We start from the raw sequence: 13,745 nt of genomic DNA on the forward strand, positions 1-13,745 counted from the left end.
CAAAGAACTATGGGAACTGTAGTTTGTTAAGGGTGCTGGGAACTAGCTCTGTGAAAGGTAAACTTCAGTTCCCAGGATTTTGGGGGGAGGAATGAGCAGAGGAAGGTCAGGTTGCAATGAAGGAATACATAAGGTGGAAGATTCTCTTGGGAAAGTCTTTTTTAAAAATTACTAAGCGGGGAAGGGAAATGAAGATTTCTCTCTTTAAAGCAGGAACACCCAAACAGTATTAGCATAAAAAAGTCAGCTGCTGAAATCATCCAAGCCTCTATTTATTAAACAAATGTAAGGCTCTTTTGAGTCCAGAGTACTCACAGAAGAGGCTGCCTGCTGTTTCCCTGTATGATTCACTGCTCTGCCTTGACTCCTGCCGCTCAGCTTCTGCTGTGGGTCAGGAATTCTGGTGCAGCTGTGATTTGGATGCAATCGGATTATTCATTCACTGCCGACACTCAAACCTGCCCTCAGGAGGCTTGCCTAGAACAGCAACTCATGCAAGGAGACAGGTGGTGGGATTCTCTTATACACTCCAAAATGAAAGCTTTCGAAGGCTGAAGTGTGCCTCTAAAAGCGGGGGTGGGGGTGGGGGTGGGATTGGGAGTGTTCTCATCTATTGGAAGTTTGAGAAACTTAAACTGATTTAAAGGAGGGTTGGTTCCTAATTCACACCCTGAATGGCACTTTCCTTGTGTGAACCTGTCAAGCGCAACCCTTTGCCACCGAAATCAATGGAGGGCAGTCATTGACTTTCGTAGGGTGCAGGATAAAATCCTAATTGCTTTAAATAAAGCCTGTAACATAGAGCCTCTTGTCCGGAGAAGACGCATTGGAATCCAGCAGGGTGGAAAATAGCTAAGGATTCTTAAAAGACAGTATAATTAAAGCACAGCAGAACACAATCCCCTTGGAAGACGAAGAAAAGGAGAGACCAGAATGAACAAGATGTTGTCAATGTGGCTTCATGGGGCACTGTTCAAAGATCTAAGGTTTTTATTTTTGTCAAAAAAAAAAACCATGTACAGAAAGTAATGAAGATTTGGGGTCAAACCCAATTAAAGAATCAATTACAGCTCACACGGACACAAGAAAAGAACAAATCACTTCTAGACAAACACTTCTTTTAAAAAAGACACTGCCTTTTATGATTATACGGTAGGGGGAAAGACATATAAAGACATTTTCATCTATTGAAGTTGACTCCCAAATGACTAAGAAATTATAAGATGCATTTGAAATGAGTTTTTGCCTGTAACGTGGAGGTAATTAACTTGGAGGATCAGTGCGTAGAGCACGTACCACCACAAACAAACCAGAGATAAATAACCAACGCATCTGATAAAACAAATTGGTAAAATGAATAGAGGTAAGTTTCAACGGGAGTAAATAAAGAGAAGCATAATATAACCACAGGAATATATTTCATTAGGCAAATTAGCCACTGGCCTTTATACCGAAAATGATGTTCCAAAAGGTTTTGACAGCTTAACATAAAACAGAAATTATAATAACCAATAAAAACAAAAAGACTAGCTAGAACATGCATGGAAAATGTAAGCAAGCGTTCGACACTCACCCTCATTTGGCGTTCATCCAATCAGAAATTTTGTCCGCCACCCCCCTCCCCCAAAAAAACACCCCAGAATTTTTCCTCTTTCTAATTACTTCTAGGCTAGAGGCCTCAACAGAAATCATAGTTTAGAGGAATGAGAATTTTTAAAAAATTGAAGAGCAACGGGACTTGGCTCCCCCCCCCCCCCTGAACTAATGCATACATTTTCCAAATAAAAACATAATGAATGAGGCCTTCCGGTGATAGGGAATCACAAAAGCAACTGCCTACAAGTCTACTCTAACTGCAATAAATTAATAATGGAGCTTAATTGCATGCAGGAAGAATAAGCACTGACAGGCTTAGCTCCTGCCCCACAACACCCCAGGCCAGTAGCTACTGCAAGGCTCCAGCTAAATCCATTTTGCCTACCCATTATCCCGGTGCCCTATTATCTCTCTAAGTAAAATATTTATATACTACTTTTCCTAAGCTCAAAGCAGTTGACATTAAAATAACACATAACAATTTAAAGCCACAATTACACAGAAGCAATCAGGGAGGAGGGGTGCAGCACACCAGCAACAAAAACATTCAATGGCCACAAAAAAACCCCCCCACAGATTGAATCAAAGCAGTTTTCCAATCAAAACAACCGCCCAAAGCCACCCGGATTTAATAGACCTTCGGGAAGGCGGTGAGATTCTTTGACCTCCTCTGAAAGGTCACTCATCTCAGAACCTCATAGAGGCCTGGCTCCAGCAGGTGCTCATTGGGACTGGTAGAATGGCAGCCAGGGAGGCCCAACAGTAGGTGGCGCCAGAGCCAACAACAGGCAGACGCAACTCAATTCAGTTTTGCTCCCATCCTCCTCTCCTCTGAGTTCTACGAAGGCAGCCTTGAGACTAAGGAAGAAGGCAGGCGGTGGCGCCCCCTGGACTGGATCTAAATAAGAAGAGCAGGCAAGTGAGGGCTACTTGAGGCAGTGGCATAGCGTAGGTTGCCAGCACCCGGGGAGCAGCAAGTCAAGTGTTGCGCCCCTCTGGTGTTCTGGGCAGTTGAGGTGGAGGCGCACAATGGGGGGGGCAGGGCAGAGCCCGCGAGGCACACGGCTGCCAGGGCAGGGCATGCAAGCATTGCACTTCGTTGCATCCCTCAGAATTTTGCACCCAGGGTCACTGCCCCTCTGCCTCCCCTCCACACACTACGCCTCTGACGGAAGGTGCTGTGGCGATTTCCCTTTCATCCTAATTGGCAAATCTCTGCTGCCACCCGCTCTCAAGGGTGAGTAACTTTGACCCCACTGCAGCAGTGTCCCCAAATGATGCAATGTGTTAAACACCACCTCCTTATTTGTTTATATGGGAGAATTTCAAAATGGTGTTCTTGGAGAAAGCTTTGCTTTAGGACAGGAGTGGGGTAACAAATGCAGCCCTCCTTGCCTTTCTGTCTGGTCCTTGGACCTCTCCCCAGGCCATACCCCTTTGTGGATCTGCTTCACAGCCCAAGCATATTTATAATAATAACTATAATATTTTACTTATACCCCACCCATCTGGCTGGGTTTCCCCAGCCACTCTGGGCAGCTTTCAACAGAATAATAAATACATTAATCTATTAAACATTAAAAGCTTCCCTAAACAGAGCTGCCTTCAGATGTCTTCTAAAAGTCTAGTAGTTGTTTTTCTCGCTGACATCTGGTGGGAGGGTGTTCCACAGGGCGGGTGCCACTACCGACAAGGCCCTCTGCCTGGTTCCCTGTAACTTGGCTTCTCGCAGTGAGGGAACTGCTAGAAGGCCTTCAGCGCTGGACCTCAGTGTCCGGGCAGAACGATGGGGGTGGAGATGCTCCTTCAGGTATCCTGGACCGAGGCCGTTTACATGGAGGCTGTTTGCATGGATGGACTGTGTCCTTGAGATCCAGCAATAGCACTTGCTTGCCTACAATGGACTACAGAGAGTGGAGTCTGCTATGCATGGAAAATAGCCTATTGTAAAAACGGAACATTTACATATATTGCAGTGCCCCTGGACACACCTGGCACTTGCCTCTGGCCCTCCAAAGGTTGCACAGAAGGTCCTTGAGGTGTAAAAGTTTCCCGACTCCTCGTGTAGGAGCTAAACCTGCCCCGTATCTGGTGCCCACCTTGTGTGGAGCGAGGGCCAGTTTCACACCTCTCCCTGAACTTCCCACAACACAAAGCTGAATTCCAGGTTATATCCTGTGTATTTAGAACTTGATGAGGCTCACGGCGAACTTGAATCATTCTCCATCTTGTGCAGCCATTCATCTACATAGCCCTGGACAGGGATTTATGTCTTTGTGTTGTGGAACAGATATTTGTATGCAGTGCTGTTTTTATATTTAAAAAGTTGCCATAATACACCGCAAACCTTTCCCCTATTCTTTTACAATAGCAATGGGGCCCACCTGAGAGGTGCTGGAATTGAGCTTTTTTTTCTGGCTGAAAAAAAAGCCCTCTTTGTATGTATTTGCTTTTACATTACATGTTTTCTTCCACCTCCTCAAAGATTGCAAACAGCAACCATTCTAAATCCATACGCCATATCACACCCTCCAATATTTCTCCAATGAAAATAGGGACGTCCCATTCCATAATGATAATTTTGCTATTTATACTCCACACATCTTATTGGGTTGCCCCAGCCACTCTGGGCAGCTTCCAACATATACAAAAAAGCATGATAAAACTTTAAACATTTAAGAAACTTCCCTATACAGGACTGACTTCAGATGGCTTGGGGGTTAGATACTGTAACTCCATATGGTCCAACATTTCTCCAGTGAAAATAGGGACATCCTAAGAAAAAGCATTCCAGGATCATATAAAAAACCGGGACAGGTTCCCTAAATCAGGGACATCCCTAGAAAATAGAGACACCTGGAGAGTCTGCAATATGCAAAACGTATATAGTCATAACGTAGTGATACTGTTCCCTATATAAAATCCCTGTGACGAAAACAACCTACTATATCAATTGCCCACTCAATTATGCAATACATTAGATACAGATTAATTTTAAGGCAAATTAATAAGTAACATAGAACAATAAACCAATTGATGCTGTCCCCCGTTCTGTTCCATATGCTCAAACGTCTCCTAACGAGCAGCTGAGCGTTTATTGAGCCCTGAACATTGCTACTCTAGCATCAAATGAACATGCTCAACTTCTCCACAAATTCACATTGTCTTCTCTCTCTGCTTCTGATCAAATTAGTTAGTTGGACCAAATTTCCTTTAACCAACTGTCTATAAACAGACAAGAGAGTTAGGATTTTTCCAGTTTTGGCACACAATCATTTTATACCGTGGTCAGTGGATAGATCACCATCTCTTTAATGATGGCGTCGGCGTTGTAGGGCACCCTGAAATTTCATGGTATGGCAGCACAAAAATACTTGTATGAATAAACAAACAAAAACAAACAACATTGAGCCCTACATTCAGAGCAAATTGTGGTTTGTGTACAATTGAAGCCGTATGTATATACATATATTTTTAAATCAGCCACGTGTGTCCAACCCCCCAGCCCCAGCCGCCCTCATCCCCTTAGCCAACTTGTTCTAAATACCTGTCAGGTTCTTCCCTGACAGTTACAGATCTCTCTTCACTGATGTTGAATCTTCTCGCGTTTGCTGCTTAAGTCTGCTATACACTAGTGTAAAGGGGGGAAAGGCCCAGGCTATTCATAGATTCTTATAGATTCAGGAATGATGTGCATACTAAACAAGCTCCCCTATTGCTCCTTGTAGTCGCTCCTAAGTGCAGCTGTTTTAGCTTCTTTTGAACTCCTAGTTGTTCTAGGAAGCCATTAAGCTACATGAAGATGTACTTGGGTTGCCAGCTCTGGAGCAGGAAGAGGAAGACAAGATGGCCTCCAGCACTTTGTTTATAAGAACGCTTTCCTTCCAGCAATCTGTGTCAGCGCCAGGTAGAAGGATGGTGTCATTTCTGTCCTTAAGGCACCGATCAAGCAATGCTGTAAACACAAATCCTCCCATTTTGTACATTCCACTTACTCTTGAATCAGGCGTCTTTCAAGTTGGGGCAGTCGCTGCTGTAGAGAAAAAAAGATTCAGCAGGACATGTAAGCAGACACATTTAAAAGCAAAACAAGTGCACAAGCAGCTGTGCGTCCTCTGAACTGTTTGTTTTTTATTTTATTTTTAAAAAACTCCACCTTTCAGGGCTTAAACCTGACATTTTCTGAACTGATATACTTCTTTGTTAGACCTAGGGCTTAGCTACATTAGCCAAAAAACAGTGTTTTGAATGCGTTATAAACATGCAACACCAGATGGCGATGGAGAGCAAAAAATGATTCTAAACTATTTTACATAGAGGTTTATTTCCCCCTTTTGTTAAAACAATTTAATTTCTGACTTATTCATAGTGGAATTTTTCCTATGTGTTGATCCACCCCTAGTTGTTTGTGGGAGAGACAGGATGAATGCTTTCCTTTGCAAAAATAAAAATAAAAAATTATTCACATACACACAGAGAGAGAAATTACCGTATTTTTCACTCTATAAGACGCAATTTCCCCCTTTCCCTTTTTCCTGCAGCAATCCCTCTTGCTGTTCTGGCTACAGGGATAGCCGTGCAAATCCTCTCCAACAACATTTGATTCAGAATTTTTTTTTCTTGTTTTCCTCCTCTGAAAACTAGGTGCATCTTATAGAGCGAAAGATACACTCGTTCAACGGGAAAAGTATCCGTTGTGCCCCCACCTCGTCCTGCAGGATTTGCATGAGTAGAGCAAGTCTCATACAGCCACAGCAAGTCTGGATCTAACCATATTTTTGTTATTATTATAATAGCACCCCCACCCCGCCTTCACATTGCCTCCCCATAGCTGGGTAAGGGAGGTGCCAGGTTTGGGGAAGGATGTGTGAGGGCTCTGGCAGGGTCCTAGAGGCCTCCCGCCTCCTTCCCTAAGCCAGACAAGCGCTAACTAGGCTTTGAGAAGGAGGCAGGAGGCCTGTAGGATCCTGTTAGAGCCCTCATGCCTTCTTACCAAAGCCCAGAGCTTACTAGATCTTTTGGAAGGAGGTAGGAAAGTGTCTGTACAGGGGAAGTAGTCATGCTGTGATAAACCCCACCTCTTCCGAGGGCCAGACAGAAAGGTCTAGAAGGTCACATGTAGTCCACAGGGCCAAGTTGCTCCACCCCAGAGGAAGGCCAAGATTTCCCAAGGTGCATTTTGTCCTATCAGTGCTGCAGTGGGGAGACTGAACCAGCTGAGTGTTTCCCTGAAGAAAGGAACCAAAGCTGGAACGTCTGCCGAGGAGAGCAACCAAGATGATCAAGGGTCTGGAAACCAAGCCTTATGAGGAACGGTTGAAGGAGCTGGGCATGTTTAGCCTGGGAAAGAGGAGACTGAGAGGAGATATGATAGACATCTTCAAAGATCTCAAGGGCTGTCACATGGAGGAGGGAGCACACAGTGGTACCTCGGGTTAAGTACTTAATTCATTCTGGAGGTCCGTACTTAACCTGAAACTGTTCTTAACCTGAAGCACCACTTTAGCTAATGGGGCCTCCTGCTGCCGCCGCGCCACTGGATTTCTGTTCTCATCCTGAAGCACTATTTCTGGGTTAGCGGAGTCTGTAAGCTGAAGCGTATGTAACCTGAAGTGTATGTAACCTGAGGTACCACTGTACTTGTTTTCTCCTGTACTGGAGGGTAGGACTCTGAACCAATGGATTCAAGTTGCAAGAAAGCTTTCTGGGAGTAAGAGCTGTTCAACAGTGGGACAGTCTCCTTCGGGAGGTCATCTGCCATGGATGCTTGAGTTGATATTCCTGCATTGCAGGGGGTTGGACTAGACAACCCTTGGTATCTCTTCCAACTCTACGATTCTATGATGCGCCAGACGCTGGATTCCATGCAGGATCTTGTGAAACATGCACCACCTTAACTGAGGGAATCTGGGAAGGACTCTATGGAGACAGGCTCCTTTTGCTCTAGCAGGGAAGCAGTGCTGTCAGGGCCAGGCCGCCCATCAAACTGAGAAACGCAAGAGCTGCCAAGCTGGAGCACTCTGTATATTTTATAACAACAACTCTGAAATCCACCAGCCTACAACTGAGCCACATATATCGACCTGTAATGAGGTGAATGGATCAGGGTGAACTGACACCAACCAGAGCCCTCTCTTCCCGGGGTAATACAACAGCGCATTTTTAGGTAACAAGGCTGTCCCTTCCCAGGGGTGCAGTGAACAAAGCGAAGATGGGGAACTAAATTCAGATAAGCTTTCAGAAATGGAGCCAGTTACCCTCTGTCTCCCTCCCTCCCCGCCCTGATTCTTGGCTCCCCAGTAGAGCTTGTTTAGGCTCCTGGACTCTTGCCATTTCGAGTTGACGTTTCCCTTCTAAATGGCATTTCAACATGAATCTCCCTAGGTGTCCACCCTCCTTGCATGGATTAACTCTTGGGCGCCATATGGTGCAAAAGGCCTGTCACACATTCTCTGAATCAGTTATTTCTCTTTTTTTCCCTTCTCTTTTTAAACTGCCAGACTGCTGACTCCTTTGGCATCGTGCCCTGTGCCTGCGATATGCAGCCTGCAAATAATTGAGAATGAATCTTGCGAGGCTTTTTCACGGCGAAATGTTTCGTTGGTGCCTATTTTCTCCAAATGGTTCATGAAAATGCAAACATTTTCAATAGTGGTTATTCACATTATTATTATTATTATTATTATTATTATTATTATTATTATTACAAATAACATTAACAAATTTTCACGAGATTATTGTTGACGATATTGATGATGTTGATGATGATGAACAGTACCAATAATATAACACCGATCACATATCTAGTCCAGGCAGTTTACAGAACTGCAAATCACATATGAAGGAGGAGGAGGAGGAGGAGGAGGAGGAGGAAAAATGGACTTCCATTTTAACTAACTCTTACCCCCTTTGCAAGTTTCTCTTTTCATTCCATTTTCATTATCACCAAGCTCCTTCGGTCTCTCTCCTCAGGCATTTGAGCCTACATAAAGCACAGACAAGGTCAAGGTTGATAGATCCACCTGGAATTCCCATTTTTTGAACAGGAGAGTACCTTTTGGGGCTCCAGATGTTGCTGTACCACAACTCCCATCATCCCTGGCCAACAGCCTTGCTTGCTGGGGCTGATGGGAGTTGTAGTTCAGCATCATCTACAAGGCCAAATGTCTCCCACAATTGGCTTCGAATCTTCTAACGCTCTGGTTTTGCTCAGAAGCCTCATTTGACAGAAGATTCCCTTCCACGCTTTCCTGTTCCCTCACAGAAGCACCACAAGCCACGCCACCATAGGAAAGTGCTTGAAAGCAGCACAGCTAGTAAGCTTCTTAGTGACACCCCCACTTTCTTTCCCTCAAGGAGAGCCAGTGTGGTATAGTGGTTAAGAGTGGTGGACTCGTAATCTGGTGAACCGGGATCGATTCCCCGCTCCTCTACATGCAGCTGCTGGGCGACCTTGGGCTAGTCACACTTCTTTGGCGTCTCTCAGCCCCACTCACCTGACAGAGTGTTTGTTGTGGGGAAGGAAGGGAAAGGAGAATGTTAGCCACTTTGAGACTCCTTCGGGTAGTGATAAAGCGGGATATCAAATCCAAACTTCTCTTCTTCATCTCGGGCAGTGGGTTGCCAGTGTCCGGGGCTGTACAGAGGCGACAAGGAAGGGAAATGGATGGAGTACATACGCACATTCAACTGCCTAATGGCATCTGTGTCACCCATGAGATCACAGTTGCAGAGATAAGTAAAGAAGAGTTGTTCTGTTGTAGGGAGAGGTCACTTCCTGGTTTGCATGGAGAAGCCATTTTCAACGGAGCCCAGCAAGTGAAGCATGCGGCTGCATTGAGGCAGCAACAGATGTTGAAATTTCCCACCCCTAACAACCGTCCCTGTGCTCCCCTCATGCTATGCCACTGATCTCAAGCAATAGTGCTATGCCAATTAGAAAACAGACTTGCTCTCTGTGGCTCCAGAGGGCCAGACCAGAAGAACAAATGGGTGGAAACTGCAAGAAAGCAGTTTTGGGGTAAATGTTAATGAAATCCCATTGCTTGGTAGGGCTGGGCAAAGCTCCTGACTTGAAATGCTGGCGAGCCATTGCTTGTCACTGTAAACAATACTGAGCTGCATGGACCATTGGTCTGATTCAGCAATTCATTACCCAATAGACACACTGAGCAAATGCTTAGGCTACCAGCAAAAGCAGGGGCACACAGAGAGAGGGGGGGGGGAGAGAAATTACTGAAATAATGTGTGTGTGTGTGTGTGTGTGCGCGCGCGTAAGCATTTTCATAGGAAAAATCAGAACTTTGTTAGACCTCCTTATGCTCCACTACACACACTTCCCGCATTTTTGGTCCCTGTGCAGGGTGATGAAAGATGACCCCACAGAGCTACAGTTCCCTGCATAAAACTGTATCCCTCTTCACAGAAACCTCTGGCCAAAACCTCTGTGACAGGAATAGGAGTCTCCTAACAACTCTCACCACCCTTAAAAACACACACACAAAAACCAACAACCCCACAGTTCTAGCTATGTGCTCTTGCCCTGAATGGCCTGCATCAAATGGTAGGGTTGAATTTCAAGGCCTACAAGGTTCCATCCAGGGATTTTTATCAGCTGGAACTCAATTCCTCTCAGGTGGCACCTCTCAAGTGGACACCATTGCCATTCTAAGAGAACAAGGGAGGTGTTCAAGGTGAGTTCTAGAAAAACAGCACTGGTTCCATCCAGCTCTATAATGTGGATCATTCCTTCTAGACTTCTGGGTGCCTGCACACTTTGTGGGCTGGGCACCAAACTTAGCTCATGTTCAGCTTGGTGACCCAACAGGAACTCAGTAAACTTCCTGTTCTTTCTGGCTGCAAAAACGAGGTGCAGTGGGGCTGGTGGTCTGCACCCCACATTTTAGGTCACAAATCTTGGGCTACTGCAAAGAGCAGTCCATTGAATTGTTAGGTTGTTTGGAGAAGGGCTGCAGATCCTAGCATTCAAAAAGTCCCAGGTTTAATTCCTGGCTTCCCGGGTAGGACTAGGAGAGAAGCCCCATCAGGAGAGCTGCTGCCAATCTGAGCTAAATGGACCAATGGACTCAGAGGCGGGGGGCAGGGCCATGGGGGAGGGAGGAGCGTCCCAGGGAGGCAAGGCGCGACACCCTTGTGGGGTGGAGCGAGCCGCCCATGGTGGGCTGCTTCCTGGGTGGGGGGAGGGAGCCTTACCGCTTTGCCAGCAGCCTTCCTCCCTTCCCTCTTCCTTTTGACAGCTTGGGGGAGGAGTTCAGCCTATACTCGAGTAGGACCCTGGCAGAGACACATGCCCGACTGGCATGTTCTCTTCCTCCTGGTCAATCGTTCAGGAGCTTCAGGAGCTTTCTTCAGCCTGAACATCACAGTGACCGATGCCAACCAACACAGACATACTTAGGGATCCGCAGAGTTCGTGCATTTCGCGTAACAGACCGCAGCAACTCAGCATTTTGGCTAATCTATTTTATTTACATATAAACACACACGGAGCACTGCAATATGGCTCCCTCTCTCTCTCAGCAAAGAGAAAAAAAAGAACGAAGGACAATAGTCCCACTTCACGGAACACAGTAACACAAACATCCTGTCTCCGTCACTTCCCACTCTGTGGAGTCAAAACATACACCGTCATGTGAAAACATTATGAAAATGATATACCGGTGGTACATGACCCCAGTCAAGCTTGCTAAGATATATCACCTGTCTGATAATAAATGATGGAAATGTAAAGAGGCGGAAGGGACATTCTTTCACTTCTGGTGGACCTGCCCGAAGGTGAAGGCCTTTTGGGAAATGATTCATAATGAACTAAAAAAGGTACTTAGATTTACCTTACCTAAGAAACCAGAGGCCTTCCTCTTGGGCATGGTGGACCAGAGGGTGTTTAAGAAGGATAGAACTTTTTTTATGTACGCCACCACAGCAGCAAGGATTCTGATTGCAAAATATTGGAAGTCACAAGATTTACCCACACTGGAGGAATGGCAAACGCAGTTGATGGACTACATGGAATTGGCCGAAATGACTGGCAGAATCCGAGACTTGGGAGAAGAAACAATCGAGGAGGACTGGAAAAAATTTAAGGACTATCTGGAAAAACACTATAAGTTGTATGAATGTTAAAAAACGCACCTTTTAGGAAATTCTAGCTTCAGTAATGTTAAACTAAAGAAATGGAAACTAAGGTACAAGAAGTCAGAGATAGAATAATGAAACAACTTTATTGTGTTAAAATGAAAATGTACATGATTTGGGTTATAATACATTTGAAATTGGGTAATATGATAAAATGAAAGATACAACAAGTATTGAAACAAGTTAACAAATTGCTGATGTTATGTATCACAGAGAATGCAGGGTTGGGAGGACGCGGGGAAGTCCAGTAGATTTGGAAAAAAGAACAAGAAAATTTGTAATTTTTTTTTCTCTACCCTTATAATATGCTCTTTATTCTTTTTTCTGTATTTTATAAAACTAATAAAAAAATATTATAAAAAAATAAAAATAAAACTTCACCAAATTGTGTAATAAAAAAAAAAAAACATACACCGTCATGTGATAGACAACAATCCCATGACTGCAATTACAGAGCAGGAATTCTAACAGCTTCCACACACCCACCCCAGAAAGCAGCCTGGAAGCAGGGGGCAACGGCACGCCGCCCACCCATGACTCCCAAGCCTCCCCTGAGCTGTTAAAACAAAGAGGGAAGGAGGGAAGGCCAGCAGCATGGCGGTGCAGCTCCACTCCTTCCTCCAATGGCTCAGGGTAGGCTTGGGAGTTGTGGGGAGACGGTGTGCCAAATGTCACCCCCCTCCGTGCCCCCCACCCCCTTCCTCCTCCCCTGAATGGATTGACTCAGCATTCGGCAGCTTTCTATAGTTCACAACTTTTTCCCGAAGCCCTCCTGGACACTGGAAGCTTACTCAAACTCTGGTTTTCTATCTCGGCAGGGAGTGTGTAGAATATATATATATATATTCCTCTTTTTTAAGGAAGTATATGTGTGGGAAGGAAATTGACAGGTAGCGTTGGTTATGCTGGTAGTTCAGGTGCAGCCGTGTAGGCAGGCGGAGGTGTTTTGTTCCCTTCTGATGTGCTCAAATGAAATATTTGTACAATGTGTCTGCACAAAACTTAAGAGTGTTTGGTGCGTTCTGCCGTTAAGGAGAGATGTGACTCTGCTATTAATTCAGTTTTGTGAAATGAAAGTGATAGTGGAGCCCACTGCACGCCGGTGGAACTTCTGAACCGCAACAGTGACAGCAAAAAAGTGTTTTGTGTTTGTTATTTACTACGCGCTAAGGGTATGAAATGTCTTTGCTGTCATTACGCCTTGTGATTTTTTTTTTGTAGTGAAGTTTTAAAAAAGAGAGAGGGAGAGAGAGAGTCGGTGCCCAATGTGCGTGGAAGAACTTTCAAACAACAATATTTATTATACATGTACGTACTGTATATATTTGCTGCTTTGCTGTCACCACAGCGTGGTGTGTTCTTGCGGAAATGAAAGGGGACCAGCACCTTGGGTTCCACGTTGCCTCGTGCCTCAGCGACACAGCTATTGACTGGGTTGTAGCAGGAACCACTCGTTCTGCGACGAAGAATCAGTCAAACGGAAGCTTTAGCTTAGCCTATTTAACCACGGAGGCTGATATGCAGATATGCACTAATTATTGCTGGTTTCTTGCCAAACAATGGACAAGGAAAAAGGAATAGGAACAGCGAAACCATATCTTTCTTTCTTTCTTGCCCTGCCCTTTCGTACACACTGCGTTGTAAAATAAGGCCATCGGATTAGTTTGTTACGCATCCCTATCACCTAAAACTCTGTTTCGAAAGGGTATGCTTGGCTGGTGCATTCCCAAGCAAACCTATTTCATTTTAAATATGTTGACTGCGCTGTTCTTTATCCATATGATCAATTACTGGAGCCCATCGCCTTCTCCCTTTTAATAAACGAGGATTCACGACCCATGGGTGTTATATGCCTGCTTGCACACAGGGTGGCAGAGCTTTTAACAAGTAGGCTGTATTTGAATCAAAAAAAATGGAAGGTCTTGCTTAAAATCAAATCAAATAGTGATTTCTGGCAAAGCTCATTGCACCACCAGTTGCCCAGGACACCCAGC

The 13,745-nt window shown here is 45.0% G+C and overlaps 1 long non-coding RNA gene across 1 annotated transcript; it reads right to left on the reverse strand.

The window, feature by feature from the left end:
- Positions 1 to 1,023: 1,023 nt before the first annotated feature.
- Positions 1,024 to 11,001, reverse strand: LOC310847891. Its single transcript, XR_014566066.1, has 3 exons — positions 10,810 to 11,001; positions 8,501 to 8,578; positions 1,024 to 5,629 (listed from the first exon to the last, which is right to left on the reverse strand). It is a non-coding gene; the product is annotated as an uncharacterized lncRNA (long non-coding RNA).
- Positions 11,002 to 13,745: the final 2,744 nt, after the last annotated feature.

The sequence above is a fragment of the Podarcis gaigeae genome (assembly GCF_964106915.1).
Source record: "Podarcis gaigeae genome assembly, chromosome: 6".
In the NCBI taxonomy this organism is placed as follows: Eukaryota; Metazoa; Chordata; class Lepidosauria; order Squamata; family Lacertidae; genus Podarcis; species Podarcis gaigeae.